We start from the raw sequence: 14193 nt of genomic DNA on the forward strand, positions 1-14193 counted from the left end.
GTCACCAGGTGATACACCCAGCTAATCCCTTCTGGTGTGAAATGGTTTATGATCTTGCTATTAAGAGTAACATTGTAAGAATGTAATAAGAGTATTAATAATGCTGTCTGTTGCTTAACCCATGTGCTGATATATTCATCATACATGTCAGCTCATTTGGGAGGAGAAGGCAGGAAGGAGGAGGCAGCGGCCGCAGCACGCACCACGGAGGACTTATTCGGTTCCACATCAGAAAGTGACACGTCAACTTTCCACGGCTTTGATGAGGACGATTTGGAAGAGCCTCGCTCCTGCCGAGGACGCCGCAGTGGCCGGGGTTCGCCCACAGCAGATAAAAAGGGCAGTTGCTAAACCCACGGAACAGACTCTCTGGGCGAATAGCCGCCACCCTCTGACTTTGGTCGTTATTCTGGGTCTGATACATATTTTTTTTAAATGAAAGTCAACTTTAGGTTTTCCCTTCGTCTTTGCTTTTTCCTGTCTCCTTCCTCGCATCCTTCCCCCCTTCCCCCCTGTTTTGGGTATGTACAACAGAAGCACAAACTACTGAAACAAAGCAGAACAAAAGAGCAGGATAACAGTCCTTCAGAGAGATGGCATCATGAAGTACTGTTTATTTGCCATAGAAATGGGAAGTTAGGCGGACTGCCTCTCTTTGGGGGAGGGAGGGCATCTTTTTGACCCGAGCAGAGTCGATTTCCTCAGTTTTCCTATTTATTGGCAAAATGAAGAGAGGAGGAACATTGGGTTTGGAAACAAAGAACGAATAACGTTAAAAATTATTATTTATGTATTCTAGCTATTACTAGATATGGACTTTTTTTTGAGAGAGAGAAGGGAAATCAAAGCAATTGAAGTGATATCCTGCTTGGGAGAGAGCCGCTGGGGGAGGGGTTGACTCAAGGACACCTAGTCAGGAGGATTTCCTCGCCTGGAGATGATGGCACTTTCTGTACCCCACGGAGTGTGTGGCTCCCTACGGCAGACCCCCTCCCCATTTCTGCTCCCTGACCTTTCCGTCTTCCTCCCTGCTTGCAAGAAAATGTCAGCAGCTCCTGGGAAGTCTGGGCCTCTGCCTGTGGCCTCCCTCCAGCACCTCCTGGGCTCCTCCCCTCCGCCAACATAGCCGCTGTGGTGTTGTTGCTGGGTTTCTCCTCACTTTCCTCCTGGCGAAGAGCAATTTCCAAATGCAGGAATGGAATCTGAACAGAAAGTCATGGACTCAGCAGTGACAAAGCAACCTGAGGCCACGCTCATGGAAGAAGGAATGATACCTCACAGTATATCTCCCTCTCCCCTTGGCCCCTGTTTACAAACATAAATTCCCGTTGGATGATCAAGTCTCCCGTGTCTCTTCTTCTATTTTTTTATAGTGCCCTCCAGGCACTTTGTTTTATGTTTCCAATAGCACCTCCTGAAATAAACCAAAGCAACACTTGCTCAAGGTCCCTGGGGCGATGGAGAAGACCATCCACGTTGTCGGCAGTCCCAAGAACCAACAGCTGTGCAGTCGTAGTCAAAAGGTATGTCTTGGCTGGCCTGTCGTACAGTGAGGGCAAAACCATCATAGTTGGGTTTTTTGGTTTGTTTGTTTGTTTGTTTTTTTCTTTCGTTTTTCCTTCCTTTCCTTTTCCTCCCCACGCCCCAGCTTGTCTTTTGTTTTCCTGGGTTCACACTACCATATTAGTGTGGGTGTGGCTACCGGAGTGTCCTCCGCCCGGCCCTCTGCTCTCTGTGTGTGCATGCTTACCCACGGGGGCCTGGGCCTCGTGTGGGAACTGAGGCTTGCTTGGACCCTGGCACGGGCCCTGTACAGAGAATGGTGGGCTTCTGGCTTCTGGCTTCAACCATCAGAGGAAATGGCTGGGGAGGTGCTTGGCTAAGTCTGCCTCCCGTCGCTGCAGCTGGCAGGTGGAGTCCAGGGATTGGAGGTCGGAGCTGACTGCTGGACTTGGGTGGAATGAGAGAGTGCAGCCATCTGGGGTCTGCATGTCCAGGGCGGTATTCCTTGCTCCACATTCTCACGTTACAGCCAGGGGGATGAGTCCAGATTAAAGAGGATCTCTGATTAGGAAGACACTCAGCTGAGCTGAGCTGAGCTAAAGATTCTGAACTTCTTCAGATCAGTGTGGTCAGGGTTTCCAGCCTCCATGAGAGCACAGGTCCAGAGACATGGGCACCGCCATTTGGCTTGGGTTGGGAGATCCAAGTAGCTGTCCAGGCAACAGGCTACTTGTAAGTGTCTGGGATGATCTGCTTTGACAATCCGGGCTTTGCAAATCTTCCTGAATTAGACCTCTCATTAAAATAACAAACCAACCTAACAAAAGCAAAGGCTAAGCAAAGAAGCGCACAAATGGACTCTTTGTGCTTCCCTGGTAGCCTGAGACAGAAAGGACTTCTACTTTTCTCCTGCTTGAAATGTGTAAGTGCTGATGCTGGCATTTGCTCTCAGTTGGGAGAGGACGGAACAGCCTCACCCACTTTGGGATGTTCCGCCTCATCCGCGTGTGGCCCTGCTCTTGGCAAATACGGAATAAACCTCCTGTGCTATAATATTCCTGCATGCTCACCTGTGTGAAAAAGCCCACATAGTTGGTTGCAGTTGGTTTCTGCTGAGGATACAACCTGCTCTTCCTGTCATTCTCCTCCTTGTCATCTGTTCTCTTACTCTGACTTAGCTGTTGGATTCATAGCATTGTACCTTGCTCTCATTGATGAAGTGTGAGCCTCCAAGCTAATAAAAATATGTCCAACCAGTCTATACTATCATTTGAAACCTGTGTAGTTGTTTCGTAGCCCTAAAATGTTCAATGACAGCTTGCCTTTGAACTGGAGATTAAAAAAAAAAAACCTACTAAATTTAAATGATAAAAAGCCACCTAATTTCAGAGGCTAGCTTGGGGCTTGGGAGGAGAACCAAAGTGAACTGCCTAAACAAGGCAAACTCCCGTGGAAAGATTTATCCAAGGATGGCTATTGCTTATCTATTTTAATTTTACTAGCAAGGTTTGGGCTTCAGTTTCTCCTTTTGGGGGTAGTAGATGCCCTCATCTTTCTCAGTCGGTGTGGCCAGCCAAGCATAGTAATGCCTGAGGACCTTGTCTCACCTTGCTTATAGCAGCTTCCAACAGACTCAGTCAGAATTAACATCTTTTAAAAAAAAAAAACGAAAAGGACCTGGAGGGCACTTTCAAGATGATCAAGTTCAAGCTTTCCACTTTTCAGTTGAGAAAGATCAATCCAGAGAGGTTGAGTGAGGTTTGAGAGAGCAGAATGAACGTGGCTTTGAAGACAAATGTCTTAAGGTGAAGGAAGGTAACTCTGAGGAGGCACAGGAGCAGGGAGCTGGCTGTCATGGGTTTCCAAATGCCCTGATGGTTGATGTTATACCTTTATCCCCTTTTCTCTGCGTAATGATGGCCAACATTTATGTACCAGGCATTTTCTGGGTGCTTTCTCTAGGATAGTTCATTTAATTCTCATGATTATGCCATGAAGTAGGTGCTTGTTTTAGCCCCAGTTTACAGCTGTGGAGCTGAGGCTTAGTAATAAGGTTAAGAAATGTACCTAAGCCCTCACAGATAATAAGGAGCCAGATTTCGATCCCTGGTAACCTGACTCCAGGACCTCTTTCCTTTACCCTTGTTCTATGCTGCTACTTGCCTGTTCCTAATGTATGGCATATAGGAATATAGATAGATTAGCATTTTTTATTTATAACTTTTGAAGTTTGAATATCATTAGTTTATTTGAAAGGAGACATGGACATTCTTTACATTATGAAAGCTTTCAGAACCTCAGTGGAATGGGCAGCTTCACATGATGCCATTTCAGTAGTTATTTATTTCAATCTGCATACTTTCCAACAATGTCATCCACTGTCTCTAAATAAAAAATTATCCTTGTCATCTAGAACTACTTTGGTGCTTCTGTATTCTGTGAGAACTTTATTTCCAACTTTTATGCTAACTCGTTGAATCTCTCCCCCCTTTCCTTTAGAGCCTGATCCAACAGCTTCTACAGTTGCTTGTATACTTTTCCTTGAAATTTTTCTGGAAATACGATACCTCCTTTGATTACGGTTTTGTTGACACTCCTTTCAACTAACACTCTTTTTCCAACTTATACTTGGTCAAAGAAGGGAAGATATAGATAGATAGGTGGATGGATGGATAGATAGAAAAAGATAGATAGATAGATAGATAGATAGATAGATAGATAGATAGATAGATAGATAATCCCTCACTTTTTCTCAGGTCCAACCAAAGAAAGGGGTGTTTGTAATGAATATAGTTTTAAAAGATAATCTTATTAAAAGCAATTTTAAGACTGAAGAGGAAACAATTAGATCCCTAAAAGTACAATTCCAATTAAAATTCTGTGCAGAATATCACAGAGAACTCATTTTCAAAATCATCATTTCTAGACACTCCCTCCCTGATGCCTGTTAGGAATGACGTCCCCCTTTTGTGTGTGTGTGACCTCAGGAGTTGCAAGAGCTGTGTGAGCAGTGAACGCATCTATTCTTCTGTTGTTGCTTTTGTTAAATGAGTAGAACTACTCAAGTTCAATATAAAAGAAATTAGAGTCATCAGGATGAAAACAATCTGACTAGTTTCCTTTATTCTCAACTCAGGAAAGCACCACCCAGAATGCTTCAGAAGTGTCACCTAATGTTTTTAGTCTTAACCCAAAGACAGGAGAACCAAAGATATAGAACTTTTTAAATTTGTTACAACCTTCAAATCCCCTGGGGAGAACTGTTGATGCAAAAGTGATGACTTTCTGTCTGTCAGATGGTTTTCTTCCCCCACCTAGAACAATCTAATCCTTTATTTCTGTTACTGAGACTGTAGAGATCAGGTCCTCTATTCAGTAACCCCGGGAGTGAGAAATATGCATTTAATTTTTTAAAGGTACTTTAAAGTCAGTAATGCAATTTGCTACTGGTATTTTAGAGAGAAGGATTTAATAAAAATATGATGTTCACATCAATTGTACCCCTTTAAGCCTTCCTGCTTACTCTGCATCCCTCTCTGCACCTAATGGGCTGCAGCCTGCTACTGCTTTTATATAGCACTTGAGGGAACACAAGATCATTACTCGGGGAGAGAACTAAAAGCTGTTTGGAGGTACTCACTTCATGGTGGAATAAAATTAATTAATATTATCCCAATATGCCTCCTGTTACATCTGATGAATATGATCTTGAACTTGTACTTAAAGTTTGAGAAGGCTCATATATTAGAAATTTGTCCACGGGAGGCTTGGTTTAGCCTTTGGAAGTGAAGTTAATTGTGTTGTATATTTTTGGAGTGAGGCATTTTTGATCTAGTGAGTAGAAACCTGGAGTAGAAGTAAAAAGTTCTGGGTTCTGGACTCAGCCCCAGATGTGAGTTTGTTGCCATGAATCTCTGCATCAGTTTCTCTGTCCCTTAGTACATGGATGTTTTTTACCCTATCATAATATATAACCAATATCATCATGATGATTCTTAAAGCAACCCTGTAGGGTGGGATAGATGTCATTCATTCCCATTTTACTGATGAGGAAACAGACTGATCATGTTAGGTGACTGTCTGAATTTCCAGGCTCAGTAAATGGTGTTTGAGTCTCCTAATAAACTTTCCACAGTCTACACTGACTTCTCCATAGATCATAGTTTGAAGATTTCTTGAGTAAAGGGAGTCAAGGGTTTTTGAGGTCTTTCATTCAAGACCTTATTGGATTGAAAGGAGGTATTTGATGCTATAAAAATAAAACAAAACAAAACCCAACCTATGATCACATCAGAACCCTGTTGAAAAGTAGCAATATTGAAGTCTTTATGAACTTTCCCAAGGAACTAAAGTTGAGTTTCTTACGTGGTCAGTGTTTTGGTGATGACATCAGGGCGGGGGTGAGGGTGGAAATGGTGAGGTGGAAAGAATGAACACTTCACATGCCTGAGTGCTTCTAACATTAAAGAATTGAATTATATGGTCCTGTTGTGCTTAATAAAAGTGATTTCTGACCATTTTCTCAAAATAACAGTACAGGAAAAACCATTCTGCTTGATTGATTTACAAAACAGCTGAGAATGATGGAAGATCCCTGTCAGAACTGAGTTATTAGCTAAAAAGCACTGGTGGTTAGGTTTACAAAATACCTCAATACTGGCCCTCAACCAATGACTAAGACTTAAATATTTTTTAATTTTGAAATAATTTCAGATTTTACAAAAAACTCACACAAGTGATACAAAGAATTTTTATGTACTTTGTATTTAGATTCTTCAAATAATCTCAGTACAATGATTGAGATCAGGAAATTAACTTTGATGCAATACCTCACAATCTCCAGGTCTCCTACAGATTGTGCCTGTCTCACTGATGTCCTTTTTCTGGTCCAGGATTCATCGAGGATCACATGTCATATTTAGTTGTCATGTCCTCTTAAAGCCCTTTAATCTGTAGTTGTTAGTTCCATAGTCTTTCCTTATCTTTCATACCTTGATGCTTTTTGAAGAGTGCTGGCTAATCAATTTATAGGAAGCCCTTCACTTCAGGTTTGTGTGCTGTTTTTTAAGTTACAGTCAGGTTATGAATTTGGGTGAGAGTGCCACAGAAATGATGTTGCATCCTTCTCACGGCCTCCTATCAGAGGGTATATGATTGATGTATCCCATTATTGGTGATTCAGACATTTGTCCTTTCAGCTCAGGTTCAGGATACCATGTTTATACACTTGGGATGATAATACTTTCATTCATATATACCTTTGTTTATTTGGCAACTAGAGACTGAATAATAGCAATATGCACACAACTGTTCAGCCTTGCGAAGGCTAGGATGAAATTAAACATGGGGCCAATGGAATTGATGTCCACTGGATTTTTGACAATATAGTTGGGCAGACTAGATATTCACAAGCAGTTAAAAATGTATAAGAGCATCATGGGGTGATATGTAATTATTTTTGCTGGGGACTACAGTAGTCAAGGAGATTTTCTTGGAGGAAGTCATCCAGATCAACTAAGAGCTTTAGATTGGCTATTGCTATTTATTCTGTTGCCAAGAATGTCTGTTGTCAGAGAGGATGGAGATGGAGCTGAACAAAAGGCAAAGCTGGGGGTTGCCACCCAAGCCATGTAAAATGGCAAAAATCACAATGCAAATATATGCTTACGTATTGGTCTGTAGTGTTTTGTTCATGATACTAGTTTAGTGCTTATTATAACATGACTGTTTGTAGTCTTTCTCATCAAACAGATGATGTGTTCCTTGAGGGCAAAGATGAGGTCATTCATGTCCCTCAGACAGTGCCTGACACCATTGTGCCATAATTATTTGTTGAAATAAACTGAGAACTGAGCGATGCTTCTGAACTGATTAGTGGAAGGATTTAGTGTCTCACTCCATCCATAGGGGATGCTCAATAAATACTGTGGATAGAAATGTTGGAGAGGTCCTATCTGGACACAACATCCACTGGTCAAGTCAGAGGGGGTAGAAGAGATCCAGGAGCCAGTAAAGTAGCAATGGGGAGTCAGGAGGGAGAATGAGGGTGTGAGGACCGGAGCGGGGGGAAAGTTGAAGATGTGTGGAGGGATGGAAAGGTAGCCTCCTTGAAGGGGACTGAGGTGCAGTGGGAAGTTTTCAATGGCCTGAAGTTGGCCCAGCCAGAGGAAGTGAAGGAGAAGATGGATGTTGGGAGCACAAAGTTGGGAACCAACCAGCTATTTTCCAGGTGACTTAAATGGGGCAAAAGAAGAAAAGTGTGTGTGTGTGTGTGTGTGTGTGTGTGTGTGTGTGTGTGTGTGTTGGAGGGGCAAGGATGGAAATTTGAGGAAACTAGAAGGTCATGAAGGTATGGCTATGAGACAGACTCAGTAAACGAGTGGTAAGTGATATCTGACTAGAGAGATCACAGACACTGGTAGAGACAGAAAGACTCCTGGCAGGGAGTGAAAATTTGGATGCCCAACAAGAGAACACTTGGTAGGCACCTGTAGGAGATCTGAAGGACACCTAATCTTATCAGAGGAGTGAAGGGGCTAGAGGCAGGTGGGACAGTGAAGAGATGAGCATTAGGGATGAGGACTGGGTCTGGGAAGGGGCACCAGGAAAGCAGATCTGAGAGGTAAGACGTTGGGAGGACATGGGATGGGATGGAGGGGAAAAAAATAGGAGAGAGGTCAGGGAAGGGCTTGGTGGTGCGTAGAAATGAGTCTCTTCTCAGCCTTCCCTTGAAAACATAAGTAGACAGAGTCTCAGTTTTAGAAGTGCATCTATACCAGTCCTGTACCCTGGAGCAGTAAGGCCTTGGGTACTAGAAAGAAAGATGGGGGGTAGAGGGGTTCACCTTGGAGGAGGCTGAGCTACTCATTTGATTTTGAGGTTTGTTCCCTGCCACCTTGGCCATTTTCCGGTTGGGCCTCTCCTTCCTTTCCTCCCTCCCTTGCCACCCAGCCCAGTGTGATGTGGGTACTGCTTAGGGGCACTCATCTCTGCCCTCGGGGACTGCTGCTGGGGTGAAATGTGATTGTCCTTGGTTTTATTGCTTCCTCCTTTGTGCAGACTACTCCATTCCAAAGCCTAAAATAACTTAGACTTCATTTCAGCTAGAAGCCAAATCCATTCCTGGTTGGTACTCATCCTGGCTAAAGGACCCAGCAGGATTGAACTACCCCCAGGTTCCAAGGCTGACAGTTGGGATCACTGGGCTAGTTGACTGGAATGGATCTTTCGGCTTAGTTCTCTCCCTGAGTAATTCTGACACCCTGGAATCGCTTGGGGTTGGGGGGTGAGGGTGTGCACTTGAAGCAATGTCCTTTGGGCCTTCGGCCAAATGAGGCATCAGTTGGGGTTTTTGTAACTGCCACTCGTCCTACACCATAGAACAACTCATTTCCACTTAGGTGACAGGCAGACAGATTGCATCATAACAGTCCTTCCGGGGTATTTTAACAGTGAAAAGATTCAGCTTCCAAGTAGAGGAGAAAAAAACCGATAAATTTGGCCAGCACCCAGTTTTGTCTACTATACCACCTAGGGTTTGAAAATCCAGCTGTGTCCCCTTCTGTTTCTTGTGTCAGTCGGTTGCCCAGGTGCCGCTGACCTGCCCTACTTGTGGCCCGTCTCGTGCTGCTGCTGCTCCAGGCACAGGAGCCAGGAGCCACATTCTCCTCTCGCGTAGCCATGGTCTCATTAGCATGGCCGTAGGTAGTGTGTTCTCTCTCTTTCTTCTTTTGTTTTTCTTTTCAATTCATGTCATCGCCACCACCCCCTTCATTTTAATCTTCCCTTTTTTAGGTAGTTGTTCTGTGCTGCTGTTTTTTGTTTTATCTTTCGTTGCCTTTCCCTCTGCAGTCAACTCTATGACCTGGACACCCTGGCCCCCTTCAAGCAAGCCGTTTCTGAAGAAGGTGAAAAGAAGCCACGTTGATTTGCGCCTCCTCCTCCTTGTCTTCCTCCTCCTCTTCCTCTTCCCTTGCCCGGCCCCCTCCTGCGCGTGTGTTTCAGCCAACACAGGAGCCTGGATTGTGGAAAAGCCTCCAGCGCAACTCCGCTCAGCTCAGCTCAGAGAAGTCTCGGGAATGGCCTAATAAGTTTGTGCAATAAGAAGATTTTTTTTCCTTTTTAAAATTCTTCATTACGTTTTCTTTAAGTGTCTGTGAGAACGTACCCAGGTCAGACTGGAATTGCTCTACAGTAGAAATAACTGAATACGAACAAAGTGACGGAAAAAAAGAGAGTTAACTATTTTATTTATTTCAATATTTAAAAGAAAAAAAGTGGTGACGTGGCACAGTATTTTTGTTTAAAGTACCTCCTACTTCGAAAGTTAAAAGCAATTCTGTGAAGACACGAAATCAAAAGAGTTACTTAATGTAAAATAAAGACTGCATATTAACTCTAAGGAAAAAGACCCCACATTTTTAATGAGAAAATAAAGATCAACTCTGCTCTCTCAGGCTTTTAAAAAAGCCATTCATGTATGTGCTTTAGGTATTTTTATTTCTGCGAGTTGGATGTGGTAAGTGAGGAGTGATTGGGTTTTTTTTTCCTTCCTTCTTCAAAATTCTGTTGGAAGCGTTGGTGATGTTACATGGTTATGTGTTAAGACGTGACGGAAATAAATTAGCCACAAAGGCTCTCCCCACTCCCCAAAAGACTCCCTCCCCCCTCCCCGTAGGCAAACCCCACTCATCTGGATGTCAAGAAACAGCTCGACTTCTGGTTGTCATGTCTGACGAGGCCTAGTTCAGATAGGAATTCCATCTAGTGATTAACTGTATCTTTACGAGTTCAACATTTTCAAACACAGACAGCTTTGTTTAAAATAACGCAGCGAAGAATGAGGGGGAAAAAAAAAGACAACAAATAAGCATCAGCTGAGATGATACTAATTTGGTCACCTAACAACTTCCAGAGGAGACTGGAAAAGGGAGCCTTCTACTGATCAGGCTTTGGGGTGGCCTAAGGTTCTAGAGTGTCCCCAAAGGCAAGGAAGGCCAACCTGAATGATGGGAACCTCAAATTCAGTTGCTGGTGGGGTAAAGGAGAAAGACACGTGTTCTAACATGTCCTTTTATGGCCGTGTGGGTAGAAGTGAACATACTGGCCTACGTAATTCAACACTGGATCTGTGGCCTGGCGAGGGAGCTGTGTTGACCCGCAGGGCCACTCGGTTCTATTCCAGGTCTTCTACATGTCCATGCTCTTGAGTTTCCCTCACTCGTAAGCAGAGTCCCAATAACGAATTCATAGTCTAACGCTGGATGTTCTCCTCGGCAAGAGTCCTTGAGTGCCAGTGTTACTGAAGTGGTTCTGAGCCTGAGAATCTCTCTGCCTTTGAAAGGGGAGACTGGATGGGCACAGCCCTCCTGCCAGCCCTTTCAGCTTTCTCATTCGAGGCCAGTCCTGGGGTGGAAGGCGGGAGATCACCAAGAGTGTCTTTGTACCATTTTGTAGCCCTTTTCTGTGACTTTTTCTAATAGAAAAGGTCCCTTTTCAAAATGCTAATAATTATAATAATAACAGCCCACTCTCCAACCAACTCCCACAAGTTACAATGTGTAGAATTGTGATAAAGCTTTGCATAATGTAGGGTTTGTATCAAATTTGTGTAAGTTTCTGTTAAATAAAAGTCTGTTTCCAATGCTCCCATAGCATCTCTGTAAATTTTACTTTGCCAACCTCATCCTACTTGAGTTTGACTTTCATACCCTCTTGAAAGGATTCTGCCCACTTGCATGCCCAAGATGTGTTGAACCTTACTGTTTTATTTAGAAGCACAGTATAAAACAGTAGTTGCCACTGGCTTGGCTGACAGGTGGTGGCTTGGGAAGCGAACAGTGCCCAGCGTTGGTGCCAGTATGTGCTTTCTGAGTCCAGAGTTGCTGTCGCCCACCCACCATCACTATAGCCACTGTCACCCTCTCCACGGAGAGCCTGTTTATGTGTATAGACTTGATATACCTGTTCATTGTTGCCATTTTATCTATGCCAAGAACAGTTTGGCATAAGAGTGTGAGATTTAGTGTGTGTTTGGAAAAATCAGGGAGGTTAATGTTTTCATTGCCTGAAAGGCACTCTTAGTATAGCGTCCCCAAAATGCCAGTTGGTACAGCTATAAACCAGACCCTATGATAGGCTATTCTTGTGTGTGGAAGTGAATACCCTTCCCAGATGGGTGCTCTAGGTCAGGTGGAACCAGACTGGCCTTTCAGGCCATGTCATGCCCTCTGAGCATTGTCACCTTGTGATATTTATTACGGGCTTAGACGCTTCCCTAACATTAAAAAGCACCCCCCCTCCCCGCACCTTATGGCCTCCTTAGACTCTTGCTTTCTTTTTGTTGTGGTAAAATATGTATTACATAAAATGTACCATTTTAATGGTTAGTGGCATTGAACACATTCACATTGTTGCACAGCTCACCTCCATCCACTCCAGAACTTTTTTGTCTTCTCCAGTTGAAACTCTGTCGCCATTAAACAGAATTCCTCATGCTCTCCTCCCCTTAACCCCCAGGCAACCACTATTATACTTTCTATCTCTATGAATTTGGCTACTGGAAGTACCTCAGATGAGTGGAATCATATAGTATTTGTCCTTTGGTGACTGCCTTATTTCTCTTAGCATAATGTCTTCAAGGTGTATCTATATCATAGCAGGTGTCAGAATTTCATTCCTTTTGAAGGCTGAGTGATATTCTCTGGTGTGCACATACCACATCTGTTGATAGACACTTGGTGTAGAGAGGAGGTTTTGCATATTTATTAAGTATCACCCACTTCCTGAAGAGACTTAAATTTGAGACACTAGATCCAATTCAGAGGTCACCAATGGGATTAAATATCTTCTCAGCAGGGAAATGATTGCACCTGAAATCTCCCTTCTAATTTATGCCCTACAAAAGAGTACCTTGATTCTGCTGGGCAAATGTTCTCTCTGTAAGGAGTGTCTTACCTTATGACATGCCTACCTCTTTGTAGGTATGGTCTTTGGACTGCTTGTAGGAATAGATTGCCTAGCATGTGGGTGTAGTATCAGTGTAAGTAACTAAGGAATAGAGGAGACCCAGCAGAATCAAATGTCTTTAATGGTAGCCCATGAGGGCAGGGGCTGCCTCTTTCTTTCTTTTTTTTTTTTTTTGTTTATTTATTTTATTTTTTTACAAATAGTTTATTGTCAAATTAGTTTCCACATAACACCCAGTGCTCATCCCCACAAGTGCCCTCCTCCATGCCCGTCCCTCCCTCCCCCCCACATCCATCAGTCCTCAGTTTTTGTCAGCATTCAAGAGTCTCTCATGGTTTGCCTCTCTCCCTTTCCCCCACCATTTCCCCCCTTCTTCTCCCCCTTGTTCCTCAGTTAAGTTCCTCCTAATCCTCCTATACGTGCAAACATATGATATTTGTCCTTCTCTGCCTGACTTATTTCGCTCAGCATAACACCCTCAAGGTCCATCCATGTTGCTACACATGGCCAGATTTCATTGTTTCTCATTGCCATGTAGTATTCCATGGTATAGATAAACCACATCTTCTTGATCCATTTGTCCGTTGATGGAAACTTAGGCTCTTTCCATGTTTTAGCTATTGTTGAGAGTGCTGCTATGAACAGGGGCTGCCTCTTTCAAATGATGGTGAATTGTTGGCAAAGCATGCATGTGCTTTATGTCTATAAATGGTCACTGATCAAGAGGGAGGGGAAAAATATACATGTGAGCCAAAGAATGACAAAGAGAAAAATCACTTTCCTCAACCATTTGGAAACATATTCATATAAAAGGTTATCTCTGGGGTCAAAATTGAGATGCCTACAGAGCAGGTATCTTTAATGAGTGACGATTAACAGTGCCAGGGAGAGGGAGTAGCCCCTTGATGCTTAGCCTTGGGACATGGGGGGGAGGGGGAAGGGTGAGGGGGACACCAGGGAGTGGTAGGGAGTGTATAGAGCCAGACAGCATCTGTGCTTTGAGTGGGACAGCCACTACCAGCTTAAGGGGTGCTCTTTGAGGGCTTAGGGTTCTCCGGTGCCCAGGTTTTTCAAGAGGGACCAGAAATTCAAAAATTTTGGTGAGATCTCCCCAAAATGTTGGTAGTAAATTGAAAACACTGAAAATCAATTTTGTGTGGACACAACTAAGTGTGAGTGTGTACCAGACACCCTTGCATGACTTTGGGACAGTCTTCCCCAAGGGCTCCAGTCTGTGTAAGGTTGAAGTTGAGGATTAAATCCCTTGACCAAATTCATTCACTTCAACTATGGATGTGTCTAATGGTAATATGACTTAGAATTGTTATGTGCTGGGGATGGGTCCCTGGGTTGGTCTCTGGATGGAGCTAGCTCATTATTGAGCACATTAGGGATTCAGGATGCAGTTTAGTACAAGACATTCCCCCATCCAGTCCCCTTCCCTCTGCACATAAATGAAAGAGTGTCTCTTTAAAACCCTGGGTGGGGTTATTACAGTTTAAAGCTATGGCTTTTTTTGGTTCTCTATTTTTATTTTACTTTGTTCTTATTGCTGATCAGTCACATGTTCTATCACATTCCTTTTACCCTTCTTTTCTTTTCTAAGATTTCTAAATTACTCCATGTGACAAGAACCCAATTCAAGTTTTATTGTATCCCCAAAAGAGCAAATTTAGAAATTCAGAAATTCTTTTGATTAAAAAAAGTGTATATATATATACA

At 43.3% G+C, this 14193-nt stretch overlaps 1 protein-coding gene across 9 annotated transcripts in view; it reads left to right on the forward strand.

Annotated features, from left to right (window-relative positions):
- The window catches only part of DPF3 (double PHD fingers 3), a 252461-nt gene that overhangs the window by 199262 nt on the left and 39006 nt on the right, over window positions 1–14193 (forward strand). The window contains exons 9-10 of one of the 9 annotated variants that reach the window (XR_013331772.1): window positions 152–1523; window positions 9355–11156. The exons of the other annotated variants lie outside the window; for them this stretch is intronic. The gene's annotated coding sequence lies outside the window, so the exon portion shown is untranslated. Of the gene's footprint in view, window positions 1–151; window positions 1524–9354; window positions 11157–14193 lie in introns of those variants that run through there. 9 annotated transcript variants of the gene reach the window in all.

This window comes from Crocuta crocuta, unplaced genomic scaffold, assembly GCF_008692635.1.
Source record: "Crocuta crocuta isolate KB4526 unplaced genomic scaffold, BGI_CrCroc_1.0 scaffold186, whole genome shotgun sequence".
Lineage (NCBI taxonomy): Eukaryota > Metazoa > Chordata > Mammalia > Carnivora > Hyaenidae > Crocuta > Crocuta crocuta.